Below are 20800 nucleotides of genomic sequence, written 5' to 3' on the forward strand. Positions count from 1 at the left end.
AAACAAACTTGATCTGCTTTGGAAAGGAAAAGTAGACTCACAAACAAACAGAAAGCGATCTGCAAATTGGCTACATACATAGGTCAGATTGAGCGAAACCCCCTGAGGTGTAGCAAAACGTATTGTGCTTTACAAATAGAAATACATGAGCATACATCTTATTTCACAAATACAATCAATCCTACGAATTGCATGTAACCTTCGAACAAATACCAAATTTAGTGCATACAAATGATGGTCTGTTTTGATTGTTACACACTCGCCCTTTTAAGTGATTTCATAATTCCCAATGAATGTATATATTGCCCGATAGAAAAAAATAAAATTATTTAGAGCATTTTTTTTATATAAATAGGTACCAGTTAATCTGCGATACCAAACAGGACCACAGGGAGACACCAAAAGAACACTAAACCTGCTGCCTTAACCTGACTGTACATATTACTATACGGATCCATTCAGAATAACCACTGACTAATGCATAATCTACAAAAACACCTTCAGCCGGCATTCTTTGACTCAATACCGTCAACATGTCAGAAGTGCCAGTGTTACGGTTTAACTGGTTTCCTTGTTATCTGATGACTTATTTAGCTTAATTCCAGCTGTGAAACGATCCGCTACAGATTCATAATTTCTTCAAACATGTGCAACATGTCCATTGCAATTAACTGTTCTCACTATGTGATGTTGGTATCATAACGATAGAACTGAGTTTAATAATAATAATAATCATGTAATAATTAAAACAATAATAATAATAAAGGTCTTAATAGCCTGGCCATTTCAGGAATCAAACTCGTCCAAAAGAAGTGGAGTCATTTGCCTTTTTTGCAGACAATCTGATTGAGTATTGTTAGAATTGTTTGAAATAGGTGGTCCTTAATTTCCAATGCATTAATAGTTTTTTTTTACTGTTAAACATATGCCGAGTTGAAAGCAGCTATCATTGGATCATCAGGATGGAATGAGAAGTAGAGTTGAGTGAACAGTATAGCAGTGATAGGAGAAACCATGTTTCTGAATGACAGAACTTATTGATGAAATGTAGACTGAGAAGAGAAGTGGTCCAAGCACTGAGCCCTGAGGTACGCAAGTAGCTAGATACCTTGAAGGACCTATCTGAGAGGTAAGACTTAAACCAGTGGAGTGCAGTTTCTGAGATTCCCCTTTTGCCATGAAGTTTGACTGGAGGATCTGGTGGTTAACAGTTTCAAAAGCAGTGGACAGATCCAGCAAAATAGGTATTGAAGATTTGGAAGCCGCTCTTGTCAGTCTTAGGGCTTCAACAAGCAAGAGCAGGGCTCACCTGAGGATGAGCACACCTGAAGCTTCTTAGCAGGTTCTTTCAGTGTGACAACATTTTGTGCAGTGCCTACTTGTTCTTATCAATTTCAAATTTATTATCAGCATTTTGTTCTGTCTGTGTGTCGTCTTTCACCCTACTCACCCTATTTTCTTGGGGCCCAGTTTAGGTCTTTCCTCCTTAACCATAGCCACTGACTGTAGTTTTCTGAAGCATCTGCCACTGCTCTGATGGTCTGGTGCACAGTTTAACCATGGATTTCCAACTCCTTAATCAGGTTGATGGTAGATGTTGAAATAAAGCCCCGGCAGCCGACCTTGACAGGGTGGAGTGAAGCTTTCCAGCCCTGCTGATGGCAGCATTGTTTGACATTACCACATATTGTAGCTCCTTCCTCTCATTTGCTTCTTTCAAACATTAAACTGGTAAATAAAATAAACAATAGGACAAATACAATAGACAAAACTGTCAAATTAAATAAATACATACATCATCCTAAGATTAATATGTCTTAATAAATACTACAGAAACTGAATAATCAAATATAAAAATACTACACTATAATCTGTAGTATATGAACTACATGTAAATTGATCCATAATAGAAATTCAAAAAGTGATTCATGTTGTTTTTGATTAACATTAGTGAAATAGGTGGCTACAGTTTATTACTCTGTCGCTTTAAGAACAAATCCACTGATTTAATATAATGTTGCACATCCAATTGGCTTATGTTTACGTATGACATAACAGACTGTGTACTTTGACATAAGTGTGTGTGTGTGAATTTGACCTTATTATAGCAATAAACTGTGAAAGACAGCTGAATTCAGGATTGCATGCATCTGAGAGGCGGAATTTGTGCTCGCACTTCGGCTATTACCGTCAGAGTGAACACTTCATCGAGTACTTTTACACGGCTTACTGTGAATAACTCTTAATGTGGCAATATCAAGTACAATAAAGTTAAAGAAATTTAACACTTTAGAAAATAGATTTAGAAGTTATAATCATGATACATGTCAATAATTTTTTTCCTGCACCCTCAATCAAACCTCAAACTGGGCTGACAGAATCTTCAGCAGAATGAAGAGAAAATTAGACAACAAACGCAACTCTTCCCCCACGTTTTTCCCTGAAGAGATCTGAAGCTTTAGGTTCGCCTGTCTTGTATAAAAATGTCAGTGTGTTTAATATGTAAACCTAGAGAGATGAGGGCATCATGCGACTGAAAACAGAATCTGGACGATTTACAACTCAACCTTTCCATCTTCATCCTTTGGTGGCGGTCCGCCAGCGCTGCCGTACAGCTTGCTTATGATGGGGTGCACAATTTCCTCCAGCTCCTTCTTCTTGTCATGGAAGTCTTCAAGATCTGCATCCTGGTGAGACTCCAGCCGCTCGATCTTCTCCTCGATGGCCTTCTCGATGGCCTCCTTGTCTTCGGATGACAGTTTGCCACCCAGCTTCACTTTGTTCCTAATCTGGTACTTCAGGGAGTAGGTGTAGCTCTCCAGCTCGTTGCGGGCGTCGATGCGCTCCTTCAGCTTCTTGTCCTCATCAGCAAAGCGCTCGGCCTCCTTCACCATGCGATCAATGTCCTCGGGCGTCAGCCGGTTCCGGTCGTTGGTGATGGCGATCTTGTTCTTGTTGCCTGTGCCCTTGTCCTCTGCGGTGACACGCAGAATGCTGTTGACATCAATCTCGAAGGTGACCTTAATTTGGGGGACACCGCGGGGAGCTGGAGGGATGTCAGTCAAGTCAAACGTGCCCAGGAGGTTGTTATCCTTGGTCAGCGACCGCTCACCTGGAAAGATTGAGGGAAAGAGTGAGAACAGATTCTACTCTGAATATTAAAGGCACCACATACTATATACCATATAGTTGTCGCAGCTAGAGGTCACATTTTCAAAACAATAAGAAAGGCAAAGCTTGAAAATGCTATAAAAGAGAGTGAAATAATGGGATCTGTCATTTTCACTATCCAAGATTCAAGATTCAAGATTTTTATTCATCACATACACAATTATATAGAGTATATATAACCAGCAGTGAAATGTGACTGCACTCCATGGACAGTGCAATTATTAAAGGCTACAACACAGATGAATATAAATATACATAAATATAAATTAATATGTAATAATAAAACTAAACAATAAAAATATGATAAAATATAAATAAGATGTATACTGTAGAATTGAAAATAATGTGCATGAAAGTACACTGTAGTCTTAAAGATTAAGATACCCGGGAATGTACAAGAGGCAAATGTGCAAACAGATTGACACTATCAGTATGCCAATGTGAGGTAGAGAATGATACATATCTTACTTATCAAGTGAATATTAAATGGAGACATGTAGATGCTGGGTTTTGAGTTTAGGAGCCTGATGGCCTGGGGGAACAAACTCCTAAGTGTTTCAGTTTTTGCCATCTGGCTGCGGAAGTGAAAAGATATGAACACACACCTAGAGCAGTGTTCATCATTTATGCTGCGGCGCCCGGGGAGCAGTTGGGGGTTCGGTACCTCGCTCAATGGCACCTAAGTTGTGGTATTGCCGGCCCAGAGACTCGAACCCACAACCCTAGGGTTAGGAGTCAAACTCTCTAACCACTAGGCCTCGACTTTCCTGCAAAAGTAATTTGTAAAGTAAAGTGGGGTTTTTTTCCCCTGCTGAACATTTGGCAGAACACACCACAAGAGCTGGTGCGCTCATGAAGCTCAGGCATCGTGGATTTCAAAACACCATTACCTAGCATCGATCTGTTGAATCTCCACCCTTTACCCAACAAAACAGATGTACAACTTCTGCTCTCCTGGACAAATAAGGATTTCAAGGAAACCTGGCTGAATAACGCCATACTGGACAGCCTGTTAAATATGTTGAGATTCCAACTGTACAGAGCAGACCGTGATGCAGAATCAACAGGGGAAAAAAGCGATGGCAGGACATACTTTCACATAAATAAAAGGTGGTGTACAGATGTAACTGTGTTAAAGAAGATGTGCTGTCCTGATCTAAAAAACATTCTACTTGTCACGGGAGTTTCACTCGTTCGTTCTTGTGAGTGTTTACATTATTCCAAAAGGCCACGTGAGCCTGACTTTGCAAAAACTTGCTGATCAGATCAAAGAGACTAAGCAAGAAAACCCATTAAAACTATTTTTTTTTATAATTCTTGGGGACTTTAATAAAGCAAATCTCTCCTGTGAACTGCCGAAATACAGACAGCTTGTTACATGTCCCACCAGAGAGAGTAATATACATAATATATAACATATCTCTTTTACACGGCAATAAAGGATGCATTCCACCTGGTCCCACTGGCAGCTTAAAGACTCTCTGATCACTGCTTGGTTCATCGTATACCAACCTACAGGCAAAAACACAAATCTGCTAAACCTGTAGTAAAGACTCTAAATGACACTATGCTATATAAACAATGCTTAAATATCCTTGAACACAGAATTAGTGAGAAACTGTTTATGTGGAGTCGATCCCTGTGCATACGCGGAATGAGGCATTTTCTCCTGATAACCCCAAAAAGAACTTAAATTACACTTTCAGTTTTGATTGTAAAGACAAGAGCAATACATACAGTTGGCATCTAGTCATAGCTGGGGGCATGGTGAGGGTGGAGTAGGTGTGGGGGAAAACACAGCGTACATTGTGTGTATTTGAATGACAAAAATGCACATATTGAGCACTCATTCCCAGAGACACAAAGAACAATTGCAGTCTCTTTTAACTTTAATATTCTTATATACTAGTCCATATCGATATTTGATTCATTCTATAACTCCACTGTAGATGTATTCATTCAAAAATAGCCAAATTCTGTGACGTTCTGCTTTATACAGCCAGATCCATTTTTGACTGGATTCCGTGATTCAATCACTTCGCAAACACAGACGGGGTGAATTTATGAATGAAAGTGTGAAAGTTCTGACACAAAATGAAGTTGCTACGTATCCTCACGCTTTTTTAAGTGGGTATACGGAAATCCTTGGCCTTTTCTAGTGGGTAACGGCATATCACGTAGACTACACCTCTTAGCAGAACTGTTTAGGTTCGCAAGTTTAGGTTAGACACTAGGCTAGATAGTTTTGCTTTAGGTAGAACGATAAGGCTAATTATATATGCAGAGTTTTGATAACGTTAGTAATATACACAATGTTAATGTAGCCTGCCTGTGATGATATACCGACTGCACAAGTAACCCCTCTCAGCCGGGTCCTCTCTGACGCTCCTCACACTCGCTCCGAGAGGGGCTCGAACCCTGGTCTCCGGCATGGGAGGCGGACACACTAACAAGGAGGCTAAATGGCTACAGCCACTAGCGTCTGTCGCTAGTGCATCTCTTGAGATCGGGGAGTGAGGTTTTAGCTGCACAGCACTACTCGCTGGCCTCCGTTACACTCACCCCCCTAAACCTCACTCCCATCCGGGTCACGGCACCAATGCAACCCCTTTCTCCCTGGTCCTTTCTGGCGCTCCTCGCACTTGCTCCGAGCGGGGCTTGAACCCGGGTCTCCAGCATGGGAGACAGACGCACTAACAAAGAGGCTGAATGGCTACAGCCACTAGCATCTGTCGCTAGCACGTCTCTTGAGATCGGGGAGTGAGGTTTACCTGCACAGCACTACTCGTTGGCCTCCGTTACAACTACACCAAATAATGTTCTTTTTAGCACCATCATATGACCCCCATAACACACCAGCAACATTTTTTGCTTTGTTTTATCTTCAAAATCAAAAACTAAACCATTAAAACCATTTTCATGTAAACTAACTAAAAAATTGGGTCATAAATGTAATCTAACAAATTGAAGTAAATCGAGAATTAAATCAAGTAGATTAAGTGTTGCTCACCTTCGTAAACTTTGATGGTCACGGTTGGCTGGTTGTCAGAAGCGGTGGAGAAGATCTGGGATTTCTTGGTGGGCACAACGGTGTTCCTGGGAATGAGTTTGGTCATCACTCCTCCGACCGTCTCAATACCCAGGGTCAAAGGGCAAACGTCCAGAAGCACCAGGTCACCTGTTCAACACATTTCAGTCCTCAATCATCTCACAAGAGACTTGGTGTGGTTATACAGGCCAGCCCTAGACGTGATAATCATTAAAGGTTATAGAGGGACTCACCAATGTCTTCTTCTCCAGAAAAGACTCCAGCCTGGACAGCAGCTCCGTAAGCCACGGCCTCGTCCGGGTTGATTCCTCTGGAAGGCTCCTTGCCGTTGAAGACCTCCTTCACCAGCTGCTGGATCTTGGGAATACGAGTGGAGCCACCGACCAGGACGATCTCATCGATGTCAGACTTTTTCATGTGAGAGTCTTCCAGAACCTTCTGCACTGGTTTAATGGTGGAGCGGAACAAGTCCTGTGAGAAGAAAAGCAAAAATCATGTTTTTTTTTTTACATGTAATACAAGCACAACTGGCTGTTATTTTTATTTATATTTTGTCAATAGTATTTTTGAATATTTTGAATTTTGAGTTTTCATTTTAATTTAAACATTTTAGTAATCTGATGTGAGTTTATTAATTTGTTGTTGTTGCTGTTGTCATTTTAACCCTTGTGCGCTATTCAAATTCACTACCCTTTCGTTATGTTCGGGATGAAAACATCCACTAAATTAAACTGCTGTAAAAATGTACCAGATAAATATTTTTTAAAGCCAATGTTGTTAGTTTTTGTGCAGCATTAGATTTTAATTTTTTCTCCCTCATTTATGGTTTGTGGCTGTTTTTGCCCCATTGACTTTGATAATCGATACTATTAGAGATAAAATTGCAACCATTCTGCCGTCAGCTACAGTATCACATCAGACAATGCACTATAGACCCCCTGAGGAACAGCTCCACTCATTCTCTACTATAGGAGAGGAAGAATTGTATAAACTTGTTAAATCATCTAAACCAACAACATGTATGTTAGACCCTATTCCATCTAAGCTCCTAAAAGAGGTGCTTCCAGAAGTCATATATCCTCTTCTGACTATTATTAATTCCTCATTCTCATTAGGATATGTCCCCAAAACCTTCAAACTGGCTGTTATTAAGCCTCTCATCGAAAAAACACAACTTGACCCCAAAGAACTAGTTAATTATAGACCAATCTCGAATCTCCCTTTTCTGTCCAAGATACTAGAAAAGGTGGTATCCTCACAATTATATTCCTTCTTAGAGAAAAATGTTATATGTGAGGATTTCCAGTCAGGATTTAGACCGTATCATAGTACTGAGACTGCTCTCCTTAGAGTTACAATCTCTACAGCAGGTAGATGACAGCTTGAACATTGCGTTCTTCCCTCCATGCAAAGAAGTCTGGCGCATTATGTTTGTGCCATGGATTCCCAAAATGCTTTGCGTTCACCACTGGGAAAACGTCATGATGACGTCACATTAGCAATCTCTATATTAATTCCGCAGCACCAGAACTGCAGCTGATAGAACGTGTGCTGCAGCACAATACAACGATATTTCCTCAAAATCAGATCATGGAGACATTTTTATCATTCACGATCAAAAAACGTCATGTCGCATACCCCTCGAAAGAAATCGTGGACCGAGGGCAGACCGGGCCGCGAGGGCACTTTAGCGTATGACCTCAAAGGGGCAGGGGCTCAAACCGTCGATATCAATACCGTTTTATTGCCCAGTCCTTACAGGTGTCATATAATCAGAATTTGACCTCTGAATTTCACCTGTCCAAGTGTACACACATAAGTAGTGAACAAACACACACACTGTGAATACACACCCAGAGCAGTGGGCAGCCATTTTTTTTTTTTTTACTTTTTTCAGTTTTAGTGATACTAAAATTAAAATGAACAAACTAAACTCTCTCTCTAGATAGATAGATTTATAAAATATATATATATATATATATTGTTTCAGTTAACATTTATTTTATTTAAAGTAATGCTGTTTTTAGTTTCCTATTACAGTATTTATTCATATTTTAAATTAGTTATGTTTAAAGCTTCAGTAATTTTGAGATAGATATAAGATGATAATAGTTTTTGTTTTTGATCGGATTAATTATTTCAATTTTTGTAAATGAATAAAAATAAAAACAAATAAATACTAATTGGATTATAAAAAAAAAAGTAAACTAAAAGGAAATTTCCCCCCATTATTTATATTTCCAATAAATTGTAGTTCTAGTTCTGTTAAGAATTTGTTGGTAAAGCAGAGCGTCTCTTACCATGTTGAGCTCCTCAAACTTGGCGCGGGTCAGCGTTTCGGAGAAGTCTTCACCCTTGAAGAAGGACTCGATCTCGATGTGAGCCTGATGCTGGGTGGACAGTGCTCTCTTTGCCTTCTCCACCTCACGACGCAGCTTCTGCACAGCGCGGTTGTCCTTGCGCACGTCCTCTCCAGTTTTATCCTGGTATCACTTGAGGAAGTACTCCATGACGCGCCGATCGAAGTCTTCACCACCGAGGTGAGTGTCTCCATTGGTGGCCACCACCTCAAAAAGGCCCTTATCGATGGTCAGCAAGGAAACGTCAAAGGTGCCTCCGCCCAGATCAAACACCAGGATGTTCTTCTCACCCTCACTCTTGTCCAGACCGTAAGCGATGGCAGCAGCGGTCCTGTGGAGATCAAGATGTCCATCAGGGTTATCATTAACCAAAACCATAAAGTGTGTGTATGTATGTATATATATATATATATATATATATATATATATATATATATATATATATATATATATATATATATATATATATATATATATATATATATTAGTGCTGTCAAAATTAGCGCGTTAACGCATTCGATTAATTTGAAATATTTAACGCGTTAAAAAAAAATAACGCAATTAACGCGGTTGCAGTTTTTTTTATTTCTGGTTGTGGCCTATGTGTGTTCAACGTGCAAAGAAATATGGATAAGACCAAGGAAGGACTTTTAGACGGAAAGTTTCAGTATAAAACTCTGCCGGATTACTCTTCAGTCTGCCACAAGAAACATTACTCTTCATTTAGTCTGCCACAAGAAACAGCAACATTAAAATCATGAACTCAAATGTCATTGTTTAAAAAAAAAAAAAAACAATGACTGTTGTAACAGTGCGTAAATCAGACCTTTCTGTAACGCTAACGTTAATAAGCTTAAACGAAAATAAAGAAATAATTGTGTAGCGGAGTATTTTTTGTACACAGTGCCGCGAACTGTCAATAACTCCTGTACGCGTGCATCACTGTCCTCCTCAGCTGCAGCAACTTGCGCTCTCTCTTTTCATCAAGCTTTAAAACAAAAAGGGGACAAAAATATCATATTGTCTTTGTGCATAGGCTATAGATTAATTAGATAAATGAATATTTAAATTTGTGCCTTGCCGTCTATGGTATTTTTTTAGAACTTAGAAAAAAAGATGCTGCAGTCAAAGAACAGCCAGCGGGGGCTGCAGGACGACTCAACCTCCGCAGACAGTTTTTAATGTTTATCAGACAATAAACGTTGCTTTAGTATAACTTCCGGGACAATTAGGGCCAGATTCAGGAGTCGGGACAACAGTTTAGATTTCGGGACTGTCCCGAATTTTTCTGTCCCGTCTGGTCACCATTCCTGAAAGAGCTGCATTACTTTATTAGCTTGAGTCTGACCTGCAGTGATAAGATTCGAATTTGGTGAGGTGTCAGTCAGCGAATCATCAGATTCTGGTCTTGTTCTTGCAGTATTCAGAGTCTGAAGCCAAGAAAACATATTAAGTGTTGTTGTTAACCGTATTTGATTTTTAACCGAACCGAGTGTTGTGTACACTCATAACGAGTTTCACACACCTTCTCCGGCCACGTTGAGTTGTTGACACTTAACAGTGGGAAAAGCGACACATGCGCTATTCACTTGTATAACTTAAGGGTGAATGGGTAATGTAGTTTCTGCTCTGGGTGGGATGAATTAGGAAGCTTGCATTGTGAAGGGCGCTCTGAAAATCGGCAGTGCAGGTAAAAGATTAAAACCTCTATTAAAACAGATGTCCAAATGAGCGTACCGGTACGCTACAAGCACGTTCTGGGCGCACGGAGAGGTGGCGGTAAGCTCAAGAGCTATATTTGGAAGTGGCGGTACTGAGTACCTGTGCGTACCAGCCCACTTAAAGCACTGGCAATGATTATACTTTGGAATTTTTTTGCAGTCCACTTAGAATTCAACATGGAAATCATTTTTGTTTTTTATTGACATTGATTGTTTTGAAATTCAAATGGTACTTACATGCCTGTGTTTTTATTTCTGTAATAAATATGGCTTTCAAGCCAACAGTTAATTTGGAGGATATTGATGGTTTATTGCAGGTATGTTGTTTACATGAGAAAATCTGTGTTACAAGTTAAACAAAAATTCCAATAAACAATCATATTTTGAATTTAAATAGTTTCTTTGTCTTGAGTTTACATTAATTATTTACATTTTACATTTACATATGCAAAAAGTTTCAGTCTTTTAATTGCGATTAATCGCGATTAATCGCGATTAATTTTAAAAAATTGTGCGATTAATTAGTTAATTTTTTTTAATCGATTGACAGCACTAATATATATATATATATATATATATATATATATATATATATATATATATATATATATTTACTGCTTAATTCTGATTTTAAGACAGATTTGAACAGTTCTTATTGTAGGTTTAACACATTTGATGACCAGGGTATACATGGGGAGCAGGAACAAAGAGAGTTGGTCAGACTGACCTAGGTGGGCGAGGGGTGTGACTTTGTAGGCATCAGTTACATTAGTATATACATGGACCAATGTTTAGTGTCCCCTTATAGTACAGGAGACATTTTGATGAAATTAAGGGAGAACGGATCTTAAAGTGCAGTGATTAAAGTCCCCAGCAACAATAAAGGAATATTGGAGTACTCCAACAATATGTTACAAATTGGTGTAGTGCTAAACGAAAGGATAAAGTGCTCGAGGAGGATATGGAACAAATGAGGGGTTTACTAGAGGACGAAGAAGACAAAGTTACATTAACATACAGGTTCACATTCACATTCATTGACACATGTACAAACAATCACGGAAGAGGGAGAACTGAACAGACTGGGTATTTAAACACACGTAATGAGGGAACTGGAAACAGGTGGGGAATAATCAATTACCAAAAACAAGAAAAGGAAGATGACCAAATAAGGAAACACAAGTTCATAAACGTAACAGTTCGCCCCCTCCCGGAACGGTGCGTCCTCGCACCACAAGAGGAATACCAGCAGAGGGAGGGTGGGGGTTCTGGAGGCGGGTGAGGAGCAGACAAAGAGCAGGTGAAGAGGGAGCATGGAGGTAGGGACCAGAGTGGATGGAGGGAGGAGCCAGGGAGGAGACCGGAGCAGGAGCAGCCAGATGGTCCTCCAGAGACCAGCCAAGATGGAGATCCATGGTGGAGTCGACGGCGGGAGGAGCCATGGTGGTGAATGAGCTGACGACACCTTAGGGGCCGTTCCCAAATCTCGCCTAAAAACACGTGGAAAACGCTAGGCGCGTCTTTCTCCTCCTTTCCAAAGTGCTCGGGCAGAAGCGCTCCTGAAGCGTCTGCCTTTGCTAAGAAACAATGACGTGCTCTCTCCATGAGACGCGGAAATTTCAACAAAGGATAAATGGATTTGCAGCTCTAAAAATCGCTTGCAGTAGCTCTGCTACTAAATTTATTTCAGAATTGCAATCCATATACAACTATGATCAGCTGTTCCTTCATCTTGGCTGAGCTTTCCACGTTGTTACGGGAAAGGATGAAGCTGATTGGTTAGTTCTTGTCACATGACCCGCGGTGCGCTTGCGGCATTCTAAAAAGTTGAGATGTTTTTACATTTTGCTGTATCTAAAACGTACCGAACCGAACCGAACCGAACCGTGACATCAGTGTATCGTATCGAACCGAACCGTGAATTTTGTGAACCGTTACACCCCTAATACATTATATATATATATATATATATATATATATATATATAAAGACCTCTAACACTAGCTTGCTCTAATCTTTTTCTATTCTATCCGTTTTCTTTTTATTTATTATATTATTTAAAAGCCCATGCTACGTGTTAAGCTAACTGAGATTTGTTATATCACTTATATATCATTGCTCTTTTGTTGTTTTTGATTGCTTCCACTGTCCTCGTTTGTAAGTGGCTTCTGATAAAAGCCTCTGCTAAATGAATAAATGTAATAAATATATATAAACAATCAACTAGTAGAAAACGACCTGTTTTACAACAAAGCATAAGTAACTCTATACGTACGGCTCACTGATGATCCTCAAGACATTCAGACCGGCGATGGTTCCTGCATCTTTGGTGGCCTGCCGCTGGGCATCATTGAAATAAGCGGGCACAGTGACCACAGCATGTGTGACCTTTAGAAGAACAGAAACAGATCAGATGTTGAGTTTTACTGCAGTGCAACAGAGATCACATGTTTTCTGGGTGTTGGAGATAAAACTTTACCCTCTCTCCCAGGTAAGCCTCTGCAGTCTCCTTCATTTTAGTCAGAACCATAGCAGAGATTTCCTCAGGGGCGAAAGTCTTCATCTGACCTGATCCGATGTCCAGCTTGATGTGAGGCTTGTTCTTCTTCTCAATAACCTGGAAGAGACACAGCAGGTGTTTAGTGTCCTCATTAAAGACAAAGAGACAAATACAGTTCAGACACAGGCTGGCAGACATGTGTACCTTAAAGGGGAAGTATTTAATGTCCTGCTGCACGGTCGAGTCGCCCCATGTGCGGCCGATCAACCTCTTGGCGTCAAAGACAGTGTTCTCGGGGTTAGAGGTCAGCTGGTTCTTCGCAGCGTCTCCGATGAGTCTCTCACCTTCGGTAGTGAAGGCCACGTATGACGGAGTGATGCGGTTTCCCTGATCATTGGCGATGATCTCAACACGGCCGTTCTTGAACACTCCAACACTGGAGCAGATTAATATAGAATAAGCACAAACTCATATGTTAAATATAAATAGAGAAATGTTTTAATGCTGAGCATTACTAGGTAATAAAATGCACATAAAAAAACGTAATAAATAAAATAAATACAAAAAGATAAAATACATATATATATATATATATATATATATATATATATATATATATATTGTAATAATGTTTGTGTGTGTGTGTGTGTGTGTGTTTACAACTAAAAGAATAAATGTGTGTGTGTGTGTGTGTGTGTGTGTGTGTGTGTGTGTGTGTGTGTGTGTGTGTGCGGGTATGTACAGTATATACACATACAAAAACACACACACTATTAATCCAGTGAACCCTGTATATGAATCCAAACTCTAAAATTCTCACCAGGAGTAGGTCGTCCCGAGGTCTATTCCAATCACTGTCCCAACAATTTCCTCCGTGACACTTTCCTTCTTGTCATCCTCTTTGGTAAACCACCAGCAGGAACTACCGGCCACCAGCAGGAACAGGCAAAGAAATTGCATTTTGATGTTGATCTTGTGTCAAATGGTCACTGTTTTCTGTAAAGAGTACTTTAAACATAATGGTCACAGGTCAGGGCATCTAATAAATGCCTGTTTGACATCTGATAGAAAAAGTCCTATAGACATATTGCAGATGAGCACTTTTTGTCTTGCAGAGGTCATAAATCCAACAGAGTTTTCAAATTCGTGGATGATATGACTGTGGTGGGGTTGATCACCAGAGAAGATGAGTATGCCTTCAGAGAGAAGATAAAGAGGCCTGATGGTGTAGTGCACGGGGAACAATCTGCCCCTGAACATCAAGAAAACAAAACGTATTATTCATTTCAGGAGGAAAAAGGATGTACATACACCACATGTATATCAACGAGGAGATGGTGGTGAGAGTGTTCATCTTAAAATGTCCTGGCACACATATCTCAGAGAAATATGGACAATAAACATCGTGGCATTAATTAAGCGGTTATACTTTTTAAGAATGCTAAGGAAAGGTAACTTGTTGTAATTCTACTGCTGCTCCATTGAGAGAGTATGGTATACTGGTGTGGTATGGAAGTAGCTTTGCAGCTGAAAAAAGGCTTTGCAGAGAGTTATCAAGTCTGCACAGACATCCAGGACCATCACCTCATGTTGCAGCATGATAATGCATGGCCCCATGTTGCAAGGATCTGTACATAATTCCTGAAAGCTGAAAACAGCCCAGTTCTTGCATGGCCACCATACTCACCGGACATGTCACCCATTGAGCATGTTTGGGATGCTGTGGATCAGCGTTTTTTGTACATAGAAAAAGTCTTAGAACCTTGAGTTCAGCTCATGAAAAATGTGGGCAAAAACAAAAGCGTTGCATTTATAATTTTGTTCAGTCCAAGGAATTAGTTTTAGGGACAGAAACTCCACAGTGCAACAGAATGGCAGTGACAATGCAGATAATAAAAAGAACAATATAAAAATATAAATACAATGTATAAAAAAGGAAAAACTATCTAATATAGGTTATGAATTTTCATAAAACAAGCAGAACCAGCTCTGCAAAACAAATAAGATAAAAACACACACATAATACAGACACTTCATATGTAACGGCATTTGATGATGTGAATTGCATTTAATATATTATATTACTCTGTCTTGTTTTCATTGCATTTGCACCATTTTAATCAGCACGGGGCACCAGCTTGTTTTTCTTTATACATTTTATTATTAACGCTCAGAGACAGTATACAATCACAAACAAATAAAAATGATACACAATGACAACAACAAAAAATAAATCAAAGAAAAATGGGGGTGTTTAATACCTTATAAATGTAAAAGAAAAAAGAAAAAAACTATTTGAGACTTAAAACGTCATTAAAGTTATAGGGAATTAATATCTGTGAATGTGAAATGTTGCAAGAAGCAAAATCCACATTTTTTTCCAGCAGATGTTACCCACTACATTATTCCTATAAGCAGTACCAGCTGGCAGAGTAATAATATTCTTCTGAAAAATGAACAGACTATCCTATTATTAGTATTGCAGGAATAAGCATAACAATTTCGCAACAAAGGTATCAATCAAATTGAGAAACTGGTGACAAAGAAGTTTAGCTTCATGTCAAGTGGTTCTTTCTTCTTTCCAGGGGCAGATCTACCGGGGTGGCATAGGGTGGCATAGGGTGGCCCCTGCTGCCACCCCAGTTGGCAGCAACAAACTAAAGGTTATGGCCAATTTGAAAATTTACAAGCGCAAATCTTTCGTGATTCGTGATCCCGCTCCGAACTCCCGAACTGATTCAAATGATTCGCGAACCCGCTTTGAACTCCCGAACTGATTCAAATGATTTGCGATCCCCAAACTGACTCAAATGATTCGCGAACCCGCTTTGAACTCTCGAATTGATTCAAATGATCCGCGAAGCTGCTCCGAACTCTCGAACTGATTCAAATGATTCGCGAACTCGCTCCGAACTCCCAAACTGACTCAAATAATTCGCGATCCCCATAACTGACTCAAATGATTCGCGATCCCGCAACGAACTACCGAACAAATGATTCGCGATCCCCAAACTGACTCAAATGATTCGCGAACCCGCTTTGAACTCCCGAACTGATTCAAATGATTCGCGAACCCGCTCCGAACTCCCGAACTGATTCAAATGGTCTGCGATCCCCAAACTGACAAATGATTCGCCAACCCGCATTGAACTCTCGAACTGACTCAAATGATTCGCGAACCCGCTTTGAACTCTCGAATTGATTAAAATGATCCGGGAAGCCGCTCCGAACTCTCGAACTGATTCAAATGATTCCCGCTCCGAACTCCCAAACTGACTCAAATGATTCGCGATCCCCATAACTGACTCAAATGATTTGCGATCCCGCTACGAACTCCCGAACTGATTCAAATGATTCGCGATCCCCAAACTGACTCAAATGATTCGCAAACCCGCTTTGAACTCCCGAACTGACTCAAATGATTTGCGAAACCTCTCCGAACTCCCGAACTGATTCAAATGATTTGCGATCCCCAAACTCTAATAATTTACAAAGTATTAATATACTGTAATATTTTTGTTGTTGTTGTTGTTGTTGCTATAAAACAGACTTAAGCCATCAATAGCCTTTAAAATGGCTTAAAATGCATTATATAAAAAAATAATGAGGAAATAATGATTGGTTAATAATAACACTGTAAAAATACATAATGTAGGCAAATACAAAATAAACAATGTTATGTACATGTTATTACAAATGTCATGTGATTGCTGCTGTAACACTTACAGGACGATCAAATCCTTGTTTAGGCTACTGACCAAACATTTCATTCAAATATTCACTTAATCTTTCAGTTTTGGACACCTTTTTGCTATAGATGACACAGGCTTTATAATTTCTTCAACAAAAAATGTGCATATCACAAGTGTTGAGTACTCGAGACTCGGACTCGGTCTTGGACTCGGTCTCGAGACCGTATTTTAATGGTCTCGGTCTTGTCATGGACTCGTGTGCATTTTGACTCGGTATTGACTCGGACTCGAACATATTAGGAATCGGACGTATGCCCGAGTCCACTCGAGTCCCAATCAAAATATTTCATGATTATTACTGTATGTTAATGTTTATTTAAATTGATGTATGATTGACACATCCAATGACTGGTGATTTTCTTTTGACGTGAGACGTTAGGCCAGCACTGGATGTGTGGCGCAAGCGTCTCAGTGGCGTGTCTGTTTTTAATTCGGCTCCCATGTTAACAGGTTATATAGCAGGCTTGCAGACTGCCTGCGTGAGACGCGCGGAAAACCCGTGCATGCTAGAAATAGAACCGACGCCTATTTTTCACGCGACACGCGTGCATGTTGGAAGCGTTTCCAGGCAAAATATAGGCTACTAGGAAAATATGTTTATATGTCATTTTGTACACAAATACATATTAATTCATGACATTTTGATATTTGAAAGTCTATAGGTTGACATAAATTCAGATATAAATGTAATTTTAAAAATAAATTAATAATGATCGATTTTCAAATATTGCACCTGTCAAACATACTCTATTTTGCCGTCAATACTGTTGACGGAGTCTTATCAGTAGGTGTGTAAAAAAATAGAAAAAATAAATTTGATATTGTTGTCATGAAGACAAGAGCCTGTTTTTTTGGCGGCCTCCCTCTATGTCACCTACAACCGCAGCAGCGCGCCAGCGCTGCATCAGGCACGCTTCTGGTGTGTAAAGACAGAAAACGCGAAGCAGCCACCACGTTTCTGGCACGCAGTAGAGACGCCACGCAGCCAGTGTGTCACCGGCCTAAGTTACCCTCCTGCCATCCGCCTGTAGTGATCCCGCTTTCCAGGAAGCCACATTGCTACATTATTTCTCTCAACTGTGTTATTTTTACAAAGTAGGACAAAATGGTCACAGAAAAAAAACAAATATTGTTTAATTAAATTATATAATGAATACAGACACAGACTGACTGTCTCAACACTAAACATCTCCCCCTCAAAAACAATGTCTGACAGAATGCATTGAACTTATATTGCATTTGATCCAGCTTTCTTCCCCTGGCACATATACACACTTTTGGATGAAATTTTCCTGGACAGTCACTCGGCTTTTGTGTGTATGCCCTCCATAACTAAAAAAACTTCGACTAGTGTGTATTTTACCCTGCATTAAAACGCACCATCCAGTGAAATTAGCATTAGATCATCCGTTAGATTATCCGTTGCTGTTACAGAAAGTGATAAAATGGTAACTGTTGTCAGTCCCCGCTTCCTCTGCACCAGTAGAGAGAGTTTTTAGTTGGGGTGGATTGATCATGTGACCACATCGTGCTTGGTTGGGTAGCTGGATGGTCTCCTCACTTATTTTTTTGAAAAGTAATTATGCCCATCTGTAATCTTCACAACATCTAAAGTGCACATAATCCAAGACATTGTAAGGATATTAGCAGTCATTAGTTAAGCTTCAAGGTTAAAAGTTATGTAAAAGCTGTTACAGTTGAACATTTACAGGTATAGTGGTACAGTAATGTTACTTGTACTAGAAGTGTTATGTAGAATTACAATATAGAGTCGTACAGTAATATTATGTGTACTAGAAAGGTTATATGGATGTGTATAGTGGTACAACGATGTTATGTGAAAATGAGAACTTAATATTGACAAGTAACACTTCATAATACTAATAAAATTACCTTTACACCACATACTATGTGGCCCTTTTAACCTTTATTGTTTCCACCAAACATTTGACATACTCTTGAAGATTTCTTTAGGTCTTGTCTCAGACCCAATCTCTCTGGTCTCAGTCTTGACTCGGACTCGACCCTCTCTGAACTCGATCTGGACTCGGACTCGAATGAGCTGGTCTCGACTACAACACTGCATATCACCCTTACAAAAATAAACCATGGTTTTATCATATTAAAACTGCTTAGTTTCCTTTTGCATGATTTCTGAATGCTTGAGACTATAAAATAAATTAGAGTCATAATAAAGTTATAGCCACAGGTAAATGTCGAGAGCTACAATTGTGATTTGTAAATAATACAATTTATTCATTTAGTTTTTTATTTGATTAAAGTTCTTATTTCACCCCTATAGTAGGTGTTTTTTCCATCATCATATTTGAGGAAGGGGGGCAGAACAATAAATCCTGCTTAGGGCACACATTTGGCCAGCAGCGGCCCTGAAGGTGTTGTTCTACACGTCTCTGGGAATGTGTGCTCTACTACACACACACACACACACACACACACACACACACACACACACACACACACACGCATGGTGTTTTCAGCTTTCATTTAATTTCATTTGATAAAACTATCGTCATTCATTCGTATCGTATACACAGACTGACAGAAACGGCAATGTCTTTACGACAACGTGTCAAAATAAAATTTCTGTATAACTTGAAGAAATTCAAACAGAAATATAGTACTATTACACAGTAGAGAATGTTATACTTCAAGTAGGCTTAATAGCTAATAATAATAATAATAGTTTATAAAAAAAACACAGAAACTCTGGTTACAACAACCCAGTGCTTATGGGGCGTGGTCACTTATTCCTTATATGTTTGTAATGTTTGTTATAACTGTTTCAAATGCAAGACATTGATTGTATGATTTTAAGTTTGTAAATTATAGCCTTTGTCCTTTTGTAGTGTGCACATATATTTATCATCAATCTGTGATAACTGTGACTAAATTCAGTATATATACATCTGCCATATGTTGCACCCCTCAGAAATTCCTGCCCCCTTCTCGCCACCCCATCAATATTTTTCTAGATCCACCCCTGCTTCTTTCCATTAAAATCCTTTAATGTACGGCAAGCCGTTGATTATCCCATACTTATGTTAATAAAACACCTTAAGAGCTGGCTAACTAATTTATTGTTATCAAACCAGTAATATAAAAAATGTGAGCATGTGTGTTTGGTAACTACGTGGGGATTGATTGGATGCAATACATGCATACTTTAATTTGTTTAATAACCAATTTATACAGCGCTTGCTGTTTGACTGACAAACTTCTTTACTTTTTCTTTAACTTAGTATTTTGACAGTCAGCGCCTGACTAGGGCTGGAAAACGATTCCAAAGGAAAGGAATCGATTCCTTGATTCAGAGGCGTAAAGGAATCAAGATTTGATTCCACAGGTTGTAATCGATTCCATCGAGGAGAACCGACTCCTTTGTAAGATTCAGATCAACAGTTCATCATGAATTCGCCTCAGTGAAACAGTGACTGGTTAATTTCCGCGAACAGATTCTTTCGGACGGTTCGTAACGTATCTATTTTCTAACAAAATTCTGCATTGTACGCTCAGATTCAAAGTGTCAGAAGCGAAGTGTCCATCAACGGTGATCGCGCTCTTTTGAACTCAGAATAACCGTCAAATGATCTATCCCTAAACGACGCTGATCATCAGGCTCAGTTTTTTTTTTTTTTTTTTTACAAAACATTACAATCACTCCAAAATAGATGTCCGCATGACGAGCTGCACTTTCTTTGACTTTTTAGGTTGCGTTCGTTTCGGCGCCATCAGATCAATTTGTAGTAAAGTTGGATCTCATTCATAAAACCGGTATGTAATCTCTTCATTCAATTATTCAGAGGTGGGCGTGACTCAGGTTGAAACGGGGGGTTATTAGTTGGTTTTACTACAGGTGAATGACAATTGTTATATCCAATGAACAAACAGCCTAGTATTTTGCTGCTCTTGATTGGTGGACAAGGGATGATTTGGAGGCCCCGCCTCCAAGCCCGAGGCCCTTCCATCATGAAATACCACTGGATATTAGCAGAAGTGATTCTGATTTTCAGCCATTGGTGTCTGACAAAATATTATTTTAGTCTGGATACTTTTTATTTATTTATTTTTTACAAGAAGATATTCCCATGGACAATCCCAGCAGAGAAGTCTGGGGGGAAAAAATTGTATTGCTCAAGGTCACAAAGCGATACGGTTCGAACAGAGTCCAATAACTCAGCATTTCTTAGATCTTCTACTACAAAACAAAGACAGGACACTAAAGTGAT

General features: G+C 39.4%; 1 pseudogene; it reads right to left on the minus strand.

The window, feature by feature from the left end:
- Positions 1–2540: 2540 nt before the first annotated feature.
- LOC128014922 (endoplasmic reticulum chaperone BiP-like) lies at positions 2541–13776 on the minus strand (annotated as a pseudogene).
- Positions 13777–20800: the final 7024 nt, after the last annotated feature.

The sequence above is a fragment of the Carassius gibelio genome, chromosome A5 (genome assembly GCF_023724105.1).
Source record: "Carassius gibelio isolate Cgi1373 ecotype wild population from Czech Republic chromosome A5, carGib1.2-hapl.c, whole genome shotgun sequence".
Classification (NCBI taxonomy): Eukaryota; Metazoa; Chordata; class Actinopteri; order Cypriniformes; family Cyprinidae; genus Carassius; species Carassius gibelio.